Source organism: Alnus glutinosa, chromosome 1, assembly GCF_958979055.1.
Source record: "Alnus glutinosa chromosome 1, dhAlnGlut1.1, whole genome shotgun sequence".
Lineage (NCBI taxonomy): Eukaryota > Viridiplantae > Streptophyta > Magnoliopsida > Fagales > Betulaceae > Alnus > Alnus glutinosa.
Genome location: NC_084886.1, coordinates 38,084,626 through 38,097,705, shown reverse-complemented (window position 1 = coordinate 38,097,705; position 13,080 = coordinate 38,084,626).

Genomic DNA, 13,080 nt, shown 5'->3' with positions numbered 1-13,080 from the left:
TCATTTAGAGTTCTGCTGGTATAGTAAATCACATAGTGAATTTTTCCAACTTGCTACCCTAAAACAGCACCAAGTGCATAATCGGAGACATCACACATAATCGTCAAAGGCTCACTCTAATCGGGTGGTCGAATGATCGGTGCTGACGTCAGCTCAATCTTGAGTCTTGTAAAAGCATGAAGGCAAACATCATGAAACATTAATGGAGCATCTTTAGCAAGCAAGTTGCATAAAGGCCTAGAGATCTTGCTGAAGTCTTTGATGAACCTTCGATAGAATACTGATTGACCTAAAAAAGACCTAATGTCCTCCACAGTCCGTGGAGGTGGAAGGTTAGAAATTAAATCGACTTTAGCCTTATCTACCTCAATACCATTCTCTGAGATGACATGCCCAAGAACAATTCCCTTTTTTTTACCATGAAATGACATTTCTCCCAGTTAAGAACAAGTTTCTTCTCTTTACATCGAACTAGCACTATGGATAGGTGGTGCAAACATTCCTCAAAGGTTGACCCAAATACAGAAAAATCGTTCATAAATACCTCACGGAAAAATCCCACTATATCTGAGAAAATATTGATCATAAACCACTGGAAAGTAGTAGGAGCACTGCACAACCAAATGATATGCGACGATAGGCAAATGTCCCAAAAGGGCAGATGAATGTAGTCTTTTCTTGATCCTCTGGTGCAATGGGGATTCGATTATAACTGGAATAACCATCAAGAAAACAGTAATAAGTATGACCAGCTAACCATTCCAACATTTGGTCTATAAAAGGAAGACGAAAATGATCTTTTCTTGTCATGGAATTCAAGTTACAGTAGTCAATGCATACTCTCCATCCCGTTTGCAGGGGAGTTGGAACAAACTCATCAGCCTCATTCTTGACCACCGTTATGCTAGACTTCTTTGGTACAACTTGAACCGAGCTTACCCAACTATTGTCTAAAATTAGGTAAATGACACCTACATCCAAAAGCTTTAAAACTTCATCTCTAACCACACCTTGCATGATGAGGTCTAAACACCTTTGTGATTCCCATGAAGTTTTAATATTTTCTTCCAAGTGAATTTTGTGCATAACCACAGAGGGACTAATACCCTTGATGTCAGCAATTGTCCACCCTATAGCTTCCTTATGCTCTTAAAGTGTCCTAACCAATGACAGGTAATGTTTTAGAGGAATCCAAAAACATGTACTTGAAAGTGTCAGGTAATGGTTTCAATTACAACTTTGGTGGCTTTACAGTAGAGGGAAGTGGAGGCGATGAAGAAAGTGGAAGAGAAACAACTTTTGGTTGCCACTTGTTAGCAAAAAAGAGGAGCAAAGTACCTAGCAATGTGTTAACCTCCTCAATTGATTTTTCAATGTCAAGAGTACCTCCAAAATGGGCTATACATGCCTCTAAGGGATCCTCTAAGCTCGACTGTATGAAAGTACCATGAATCAGACTCTCAGCCATGTAAACCTCATTAACATCTTCATTTTCTAGTGCTTGCTTGCTTATGTTAAAGATATTGAGTTCAATTGTCATATTCCCAAAAGAAATCTTCATAACACCATTTCGACAATTGATCAAAGCATTAGCCATGGCTAAGAAAGGATGACCCAAAATGACATGAATTTGGCCATTACTATTTGGCATAGGTTGAGTGTCAAGGACTACAAAATCCACAAGAAAATAGAATGCATCAACCTTAATATGACCATCCTCAACAATACCTCTGGGTATTTTCACTGACCTATCCGCTAATTGAAGTGTCATCTTAGTTGGTTTCAACTCCCCCAAACCTAACTACACATAGACTAAATGTGGCAATAAATTCACACTCGCCCCTAAATATAGCAAAGCTCACTCAATGTCATGATCCCCTATCTTGCATGAAATTGTAGGACATCTAGGGTCCTTGTATTTGGTAAGATATTTGCATTGAAGGATTGAACTAGCGTGCTCTGTCAAAAAGGCCTTTTTAGGGACATTGGTCTTCCTCTTTTCTGCAACAATATCTTTCAAAAACTTGGCATAAACAGGCACTTGTTGGATTGCATCAAAGAATGGAATATTGAGATGGACCTACTTAGAAACCTCTAAAATATCTCTCTATTGTGCACCTTTGTTGGGTCTCGCGAATCTCTGAGGGAATTGAGCTTTCGGCACAAAAGTTCTGACTGTGGGACTAGCAACAATGGGCTGGAAAGAACTTTGATCCTGAAAAGGGCAAGGAATTGAGATAGGAGATAGATTGTCCTTCTCCTTATCATGACGATGATCAACCTGTGAACTCTGAGTGGTGTTAGTCTTCTCAAACTCTAGAGTTTTGACCTGATTATCAATCTGTCTACCAGACTTAAGGATTGTAATCAATTGAACATGCTCTTGGTCATGGGTAGAACTAGAAGAATTTTTGATACCATACTGCCCCTTTGGGTTGGGTACAGGTTGACTGGGAAATTTTCCTTTCTCCCTTTCTCCAACATGGGTTTCTAACTGGCCAACTTGGTTTTCCAGTTTTGAAATTGCTTGGGTGTTCATCTGCGTGGAACCTCTCATTTCTTGAATGGCCTGTTGTGTTGATTGCATGAAGGTTTTGAGAGACTCCTCCAAAGATGATTTTTGCCATGGTTATGCCACAAATTGAGGAGTAGATTGAGAAGATGATGAGAGTTGATTCTGAGGTGGCACACGAAATCCTAGGGGTATTGGTTATTAGCTTGATTAGGAAACCCTCCTTGATTGAGTGGTTGATTTTCCCTCCAAGAGAAATTGGGGTGATTCCGCCATCCCGGATTGTAGGTTTCTGAAAATGGGCCTCCAGATTGCTTCCTAAAGTGATGAAAAGCATTAACTTGCTCCATCGAACTCTCAGTAAAAGATGACAAAGAAGGGCAATTATGGGCCTTATGCATTTGATTACCACACAAAGAACAAACTTCGCGCGAAGGAAAGTTGGTAGAATTCACTGATTGGCTCACAGAAAGAGTCTCAACTTTATGAGTAAGGGAATCAATTTTCAACCTCAAGTTAGCCTCTTCCTTCACCTCATAGAGGTCTCCTTTCTTAGGGACACTAGAGGATTTGTCCCTATGACTAGAAAAATCCCACTGCTGGGAACTTTCAGACAGCTTGTCCAGAAAATCAAATGCATCACTATCTATAAGGCTTAAAAAACTTCCACCATTCATAGATTCGATCATATTACTGTTAGACTGGGTCAAACCGTTGTAAAAGTATTAGACGAGACACCAAGTCTCAAATCCATGGTGGGGACATCTCAAAAGTAAATCCTTAAATTTTTTCCAACTCTGATAAAACTTCTCATGCTCCTCTTGAGCGAAATCAGTTATCTCATGATGAAGGGCATTGGTCTTTGACATAGGAAAAAATTTGTTCAAAAATTTAGTGACAAGGATATCCCAAGAGATGATGGATCTGGGTACATTAGAATTCAGCCACGCTTTCTCCTTCTCTTTCAAGGAGAAAGGAAAAAGCCTATGACGCACTGACTCATCGAATTTTTTTTGGAACCTGAATGTAGAGCATATTTTAAGGAAATCCTTCACATGTTGGTACAAATCCTCATGGCCAAACCCATGGAATGATGGAAGGAGTTGAATAATATGGGGCTTCAACTCAAAGTGTGCCGCGGTGGTTGGGGGCAACACTATGCAAGAAGGAGGATTAATGGTAATGGGTGAAAACAACTCTCTTTGAGTCTTGGTATCATCGACATTTTCTGCCATTGTGGAAAGTTCAACTCTAACAAGACGATGTGTGTGATCCCGCTCCCACATTCTCATACACTACTCGAAACCAAAATTTTAATCCTTTTTTTTTTTTCAACAAAAATACAAAAAAAAAAATAAAAAAATAAAACAAAACTAACTACAAATAGTAGAAGAATGAATTCAGTTTGGGATCTAATTCGTTTTCCTACCCAAATTCCAGGCAACGGCGCCAAAAACTTGTTGTGAAATTTAAATATACTCGCAAGCGCACGAACCGTACCGAAGTATAGTTTAGCAAGCGCAAGGTCGAACCCACAGGGACTTCTATAATCATAGGAAAACTAACCAAATCTAAATTAAATAAATCTTAATCTAATTCAAGAAAATTATGGTTGTTCAGAAATAAAAATAAATTCGAACATGCAATTAATCAAAACAAAATAAATAATAAAAGCAGTAAACTATCAAGATAAAAAAAAAAATAATAATAATAATAAAAAAAAATTAAGGTTGTGGAATCCACCTCATTAATTCATGACCACATATATTCTTGATCATTGATTTTACCCATACTCTACATGATAATCTAGAAATCAATCTTGTTACCATGGAAAATATCATCTTTAAAATCTTTAACAAAAATCTAAAGCGTGTTCTTCTTCGCTTTTAAAAGAAATTAAAATCAAATCATCTATTGTATCTGTAAAAAACAAATCACAATAGATATCTAATTTTAAAATCAACAATATAAACCAAGCATTCAACCAATAAAAATAATCCTAGATCATGAGAAAAGCTTGATTAAACTCATATCCAAAATTCATTATTTATTAATTGATATGAAACAAGAACAATTTTTATTGTTCAATTAAACATTATTTTGGGCAAAATTAAATCTCATAAATAACTGCTGAAATTCATTAATGAGGCTTCATCCTCAAACTTAGTTGGGAATTTAGCCTCTTATAGTATTAAAATATGTGACAAAATATAAATGAAAATACATGGAAAAGAGAGAACTTTAATATTAGAGACAAATCCCCTACATAAGAGCCCCTTCCTCTATTCCTTTTCTTCTCCTCTGCTGCTTGTCGTCATTGTGCGAGAGAGTGATGATCAAAGTAATTATGTTTAAGACTTTTATGCTTTTATTATACATAAACTCGCGGACACACACACACACACACACACATAAATGGACTATATGCATTTATGTGTTTATTTAATTACGCAGATTTGAACCCTCACACGAAAACTCCTAGTTCCGCCCTTAGAGATAGGTCATGTTCCTCACTAGCTTTTCAAACATTGAAGAAATCTCAAACACTTTGGCCTCGAAAGCCATAGGATTGAGGCCTTGTAGTGATAGAGATTTAGGCAAGCACAAGTGGTGGAATAATGGAGATGAAGAATGCGGGAGTTGAGGTTATAAGGAGAAATTGGTGTGCGTCCATTGGAAGGTTGTGGAATGATCTGGAATTTGTGAGCACTCTCTCTATGTGGGTGTGCATGTGTGTGTGTGTGTGTGTGTGTGAGAGAGAGAGAGAGAGAGAGAGAGAGAGAGAGAGAGAGAGAGAGAAGGAAAAGTAAAAACTCTAATGGAGAAGGCACCATTAAAACAACAACGTTTGGTTAAAACATTTTTTAGTTAAATATGTACCCTTGATTTTTTTTACAGAAAATGTATTGTAGTTTTTAGGGGTAATTACATTTTCCCCCCATGAACTACCACCCTCTGTCAACATACCCCTATGAACTGACAATTCGACCAAAATAGAGCATTTAACTACCAACGTTACAGGTTTTCCTCCCTTCCGTCAGTCAGAGGGATTAAATTTGACAATCAACACCTCACGTGACCGTCACATGTCGTTTTACAACTTTTTCTTCCTATTTTACCTATATTTTCATTTTCAGTTTATGGGGGCATGTTGGAAGAAGGGTAGTAGTTCATGGGAGCAAAAGGTAATTACCCCAGAAAATTAAAATCTATGCCAACAATTTTTTTTTTTGATAAGTAAATGCCAACAATTCTTTCTACAATTCAAATCAATTTCTTCATATTTTATCTTAAAAGGTTTAAGTTTACGTAATTAAACTTTTATATTTAAATTGTTCTTTTAAATATATATTTGAGCCATGCACGCTTCACCAAAACCAATTTAATAAAATTCCAAAACACCTTCCCATTTATGGTACGGACAAAAAAGCCTCATGTGTTCAGAAATCTGCCATGGTGTTGGATGATAAAAGAGGTGGTATTAGTTGTAAAGAGGCTACATGCATTTTTTGTTTATCAGTTACTCTTTTTCTTTTTCTTTTTTTCTTTTTTTAGTAATGTTTCTTGCACAAATTTCGTACAACTTTTATACAAATCTAACAACTTTTTTTAAAATCAACCATTGGATATTTAAAGCTCACATGTAGAAAAACAGATCCAATGGTTGATCATTAAAAAAAGAAAAAACAGAAAAAAAAAAAAAAAAAAAAGAAGAAGATGTTTGACTTGTACGAAAGTTGTACAACAATCATTTTTTTTTTCACTTGAAATGATTGTTATACAGCTTTCCCTTTCCCCTGCACATGCTCCCAACACGCAACTAAGCCTTTTTGCAACGACTCGTAAATCTGATATGAACACGACACAATCTAAGCAATGTTGTGGCAAATTAAAGCATAGGTTCTCCTTCTCTGAGTCGTTCTCTACATTGTGTGGAATGACTGGTGTGCGTGTTGGAGATAAGTATGCGACTCCAACACACGTTGGGTTATTTTTTGGTACTGATAAACTGTGTTTCTTTCCTCCTTGCTAGAATGTATGTGACCCACTTGTTCTTACTTCATTAATGCATCATTGTCAAACCAATATATTTTTCAGCCCATTTCAAGCCTTAGGCCTACGTCTTTTCTACACTTGACCCTTTGACCCACACACCAGCCATGTTTTCAGGTTCATATCAGCCTACTTAATACTATTTCAAGTAAAACAAAAAAATGATTGTTGTACAACTTTCGTACAACTCTGACCAATTTTTATTTTTTATGATCAATCGTTGGATCTGTTTTCCTACATGTGTGCCTTAAATATCCAATGGTTGATTTTAAAAAAAGTTGTTAGAATTGTACAAAAGTTGTACGAAATTTGTGCAAGAAACATTACTAAAAAAAACACCCCCGATAAAAAAGTGAATGTAGTCTCTTTACAACTGGTACCACCTCTTTTATCATCTAACACCATGTCAGATTTCCAGACACGAGGCTTTTTTGTCTGTACTATAAATGGGAAGGTGTTTTGAAATTTTATTAAATTGGTTTCAGCGAAGCATGCATAGCTCAGATATATGTTTAAAAGAACAATTTAAATATAAAAGTTTAATTACGTAAACTTAAACTTTTAAGATAAAAATAGGAAGAAATTGATTTGAATTGTAAAAAGAATTGTTGGCGTTTACTTATCAAAAAAAATAAAAAAAATTGTTGGCATAGATTCTAATTTTTTGGGGTAATTACATTTTCCCCCCAAGAACTACTACCTTCTTCCAACATGCCCCCATGAACTGACAATGAAGATGAGGGTAAAATAGCAAGAAAAACTTGTAAAACGGCATGTAACGGTCATGTGAGGTGTTGACCGTCAGATTTAATCCCTCTCTAACGGAATGGGAGAAAACCTATAAACATGGTAGTTGAATGCTCTATTTTGGTCGAGTTGTCAGTTCATAGGGGCATCTTGACAAGGGGTGGTAGTTCATGGGGGGAAAAGGTAATTACCCTTAGTTTTTACTACAACACATAAGCCAGATCCTATTTCACCACGTTCTTATGGTGACTTTAACTAAAAAATAAAATAGAAATAGAAATAAATTACAGTACCAAAAAGTGTTTGAATTACTAAACAACATCTGTTTTGAGAGAGAGAGAGAGAGAGAAGGAAACATAAAAACTCTAATGGAGAATGGCACCATTAAAACGATAACGTTTCGTTAAAACATTTTTTAATTAAATCTGTACCCTTGAATTTTTTACAGAAAATGTACTGTAGTTTTTACTACAACACATAAACTAGATCCTATTTTACAACGTTCTTATGGTGACTTTAACTAAAAATAAATAAAATAGAAATAGAAATAAATTATAGTACCAAAAAGTGTTTGAATTAGTAAACAACATTCGTTTTGAAATAAGACTTAGACTGTGTCATCTACGATATTCCATTAAACATGAAATCCTCTATCTCAAGTCCACCACCATGAATGTTAAAACAATTGTGTTAGGTTTTAGATTGGCTCATTCGGTGTCCAAAACTTTATTTTATGTTTTGGGGATAAAAGAGTGACTCATACTTAAGTCTGTAGTCGAAGAAGATGTTGCTGAAAGAACACAAGTATAGAGTTGGGCATCCGGACAACCATATGCAAAGGCCCTTTCAAAAAGTACTCAATACCTAAAGAGTCCGAACAACTGTGCAAACGGACCTTCTTGGGTTTAATGGTTTCCAGACGAACAGATGATATGTTCGGACGGATAGGGTTCGAGAAACATCTCGTTCGCAGGGATGTTCGGACGACATTGTGGACAAGGCAGATCTGGAAGAGGAATGTCTGGATGGGACAACTACATGTCTAAATAGGCAGGGCAAATAGGGTTACGAAACCCTAGCTGTGTCCAAATGTGCACTTGTCATGTCTAGACCCAGTTGCTATATGACTGCAGTTTTCTATTTAGAGACTACTTTCTCTTCAAAGTTTCTCATCTTTCACACACACGAAATTTAGAGAAACTCCAAGGAGAGTTTGTGAGAGATCAGGTTCCAAGGGCTTGGTGTGATACTACACAAGTCACTTGAAGAAGGTAATCCAAGAGATCATCATGTGGATCAATTGGAGGGTTAAAGAAGCCAAAAAAGTGCTGCTACTGCACTACGTCAATAAGGAGACAACGTCCTAGGACCGCACACACAATAGTCTATCAGTGGGGATCGATAAGGATTTGGCTAGATTAAAATTGGCCAACATGGGACTTGTTGGAGTAGAGACTGCATGAATAACAGGTCGTCCTACAAACAATATAGTAAGGTTGCCGGTATTGTAAGTTTATTATACATTGTAGTGTGGTCTTCATTAATAGTGGATTCCTAAGTTTGGCTACCCTAGAGAGGTTTTTCCCTTGGTGCAAGGGTTTTCTTCTTCGTCAACAAAAATAATGTGTTATGTTTTTGTTGGTGATTTGGTTATTACTATTGTTGCCTTATTAAACTAACGTTGAAGGTTTATGTGTTGATATTGTTGTATATCTTATACTGATTGTGTAGTTTTCATGCTTGATATTCCGCTACTTGGTTGGGGTCTTATTGGGTTTACCATTACAACTCTTGTTGTTGTACCAGTTTTTCATTTGGTATTAGAGCAGGCACTAACTCTGTAGGAATTTCAAATTCCTGTATGATCCTTGACCCTAGGTTTAGATGTCTTTGTCTTAGTCGTTGTATGTTTTCCCCCTAATTTTTATGGGAATAATTACGTATATTAGAAGTTTCGCATGAGAGCATTCTTAATGTCCTTAAATGAGGCTAATTGGAAGAGCATTGAAACTGGATGGAAACATCCAAATAAAAATGTCCAGATAAAGAGATGTCCAAGGACGATATTAGTGTGTGCAACACTAATAGTAAAGGCTTGAATGACATTTATGATGATGAAATGAGTTTAAGATAATATCTATTGTTAAGAGTGCCAAAGAGGCATGGGATATCCTTCAGGTAACCTATGAGGGCACCAAGGGGGTGAAAAACTCTAAGCTTCAGATGCTCACATCGAGATTTAAAGATTTGAAGATGGGTGACGATGAGATGTTCAATGAGTTCTATGCTTGTTTGAACGATATTGAGAACTCGACTCTCAATCTCAGGGGGAAGATTGATAACAACAAGGTAGTAAAAAAATCTTAAGATCTTTTCCTGATAGGTTGAGACTTAAAGTCACTTCCATGTAGAAGGGTAAGGAATGTGGTTAGTATTAGAATTAAAGAGCTTGTTGGATCTCTTCAAAAGTATGAGTTTACCTTACCTTAACCAAAGAGGTAGAGCTTGGCTTTAATAGCCTCTAGGAATAAGGTTATTGAGTCCTCTGATAAGGATTTGTATGATGGAAAGGCTTTTACTTTACATGTTGAAGAGTTTAGAGAATTCCTCATGTTAGAGAAAATGAATAATGTAAATAAGCTTTCCAATTTTGCTGAGACATCCAAGGGTGATTCTCAATGAGCCACCCAAGGAAAGAGGAATGAGCACTCTCATGGCCTTCAATGCATTGAGTGTTGGGGCTATAAGCATAATCGGACTGAATGTATAAACTATGCAAAGGCAAACGATAAGGTCATGAAGATGACTCTAAGTGAAAAGTCAAAATTTGACAACTCTTGTGAGTCTAAGGATAACAAGAAGAATTTCATGACTTTGATTGCCTCTGTGAAAGGTGGTGGTGAATATAGTGTGTCTGCCTTACCTAATGTGGTAGTCATCTAAGGATGACTTTGAGGATGCCAATGATTTGCAAACTTCTCATAATAAAGCATGTGATGATTATGCTAGGCTAAGAAAACTGACCAAAAAGGTTTTCAAAAATTTGAATAAAGTTGAACATCAAAATGAGAGTAACTTGACATTGTTAAGGTGAATGAGATAACCAAATCACATGAGAATGCATTAAATGAACCTAAGAATAAATTGATAAAATTTCCCAGTGATGAATTGGATAAAGTGTTGAGTTGTCAAAAAGGTCATGGTGATAAATCTGAAATTGGATTTATGAATGCTAGTTCTTATGTGCCCTCTAATTTATGTGTAGAAAATACAGGTGATAAGAAAGTAGTTTTTGCTAATACTTCAAGTAATAAGTGATACAAAACAAGATGCTTGATAGAGGATTGTTAGGAGATTGCTAATCTGTGAATCATGGGTGACAGAGGATATTCCTTGAATCATGGTAATAGAGGATTTGCAGGATGCTTGACAAAGGATTGTTAGGAGATTGCTAATTTCCATTAGTCATTGTTATTTCTTTCCTAGTTTAAGTTGTATTCCCATTTTGTTATTTGTTTCCTAGTTTGCTTCTTATATTGTAATCATTGGTGCCTATTTATAATGGGAAGAAAAGAGAACAAGGTAGTAGCCATTTTTTTGCTGAGAAAATGATCACTTTTGGAGAGAGCCCAAACTACAGAGAGATTCTGCTGTGTCCCCTTCTTTCTTTTTTTTTTTTTCTTTTTTTTTTATTTTTATTGTTCTTCACTTTCTGGACATCAACGCAAGGTTGAACCAGAGAGTTTGCACCATCTTGGTATCAGAGCAACCATGCGGTTGTTTACTATCGACAACTGTGCAATCCCACCTACCTTTCAACAACCTTTTCTTAAAGGACTAACCATCCCATGCCTGCAACCCGTAGCGGTAATTCTTACAATATGTCGAACCATCAAATCCCACACAACCCAATCTACAGCAGCAAATCACTCAAATCACTACTGTTTTGGAGCAGCTCAATCACAGATTGGATGCCATGGACGAATGTCGGGCTCGAGAGGGGCGTAGGTCTCCAAATAGTAGAAGGCGAGGCCCATCTCCGAAAGAGTTGCTGGACGAAAGTGGTAGGGAGGAAGAAGAGGATTTGGAGGACAAAGAAGACAGAGAGTTTGAGGCTCGTTGCCCTTGGTTCCAACATCATCAAGGAGATCCCCGAAACAGTGGTAGGCGTGGCGCGGGTTATCAGCCTCTTAATGAACTCACTAAGAGGATGAAGGTGGATGTACCGAATTTTCATGGGAAGCTAGAGCCCAATGCATTTGAAGATTGGTTAACGTCCATTGAAGATTATTTCGATTGGTTTACTATCTCGGAGGATCGAAAAGTTCATTATGTCCGCATGAAGTTGAAGGGGCATGCACGAGATTGGTAAGAAAGTGTGGAGGCACAATTGCGTTGCACTCGGCAACCATCAATTTCTAATTGGGAAGAGATGAAGGAACAGATGAAGGAGAAATATTTGCCCATTGATTATGAGAAAATGATGTTCAAGGAAATGTTACAACTAAGGCAAGGATCGCTAACTATGGATCAATACACAAACCACTTCCATTAGTTGACTGTCTGTAGTAGGATCATGGAAACTGAACAGCAAATGCTAGCCTGTTACCGCAATGGCCGCAATGGATTGCATAGTGATCTGCATAAGGAAATGTTGATTGCGTAATTAATCAATATGGATGAAGCGTATCAACTAGCACTGTGTATTGAGAAGCACGTAGAAGTGTCGAGTGAAAGGAGAATGACATCAACGGATCCAAGGCCGGGGTGTATGGCACCCCCTCCAACTCCAAAAACCACCCTTGTCGTATGAACAACTAAGGGGTACATGGGTACAGGGGTAAGAGATCAAAAGCGAAAAACAATGGCTACCGGCGAAGGTCAGCGTTGTTACAAGTGCAAGGGCTTTTGGGCATTTTGCTATCATGTGTCCTACTGGAGATAAAAAGATAGCTTTCATCTGTAGAAAGGAATTACTGGAGACCATTGAAGAAACTGAGGAGAAGGAAAATTCTGATGAGGAAAAAGAACACTTAAGCGCCACAGATCTACCTAGCTGTGTGTTAGTTTGTGATTAGCTTCATTTTGTTTAAGTCAAAATCACTTGTATGTAAAGATGCTCTTCACAAGGAGTCCACTATTCAGAAGTATTTCAGAGATTCTGCACTGGTTACAAGTTAGAAGAATCGGTTCCCTGTCAGCCGTCCGGACGACGTGTCATCCTGTCCGGACGCTTATCTGTCCACTATTCCATCCGTCCGGACGACGTGCCGTACCGTCCGGATGCCAGACAGATCAAGCATCATCCATCCAGACAACGTGTCTTTTCTTCTAGATCCTTCACTGTATCGAGAAGCTTCTGTGCCAGCTTGCATCCGTCCGGACGACGTCCAGTGATCGATCAGCTTCAAATTTTCTTTCCAAGTTCAAATAAGGGAAGGTTGATGCAACCGTCTGGACGACGTGGATTCCCGTCCGGACGCGCTCATACATAAGGCAAGAATCGCAATTCAAATACATCCGTCCGGACGACAGTCAGCTTGGTCCGGAAGCGCGTTCAACAGATATAGAAATTGCGTATTCAAATTCAACTGTCCGGACTCTTGCCTATCATGGTCCGGACGCGCACTCATCTGATATGGAAATTACTTGTTCAAGATTAACCGTCTGGACGGCCATCCCCTTGGTCCGGACACGCGAAGCCTTATATGGAAATTACTTGCAGCGGACGTGTGACCGACCGGATGACTGTGCCTCACCGTCCGAAT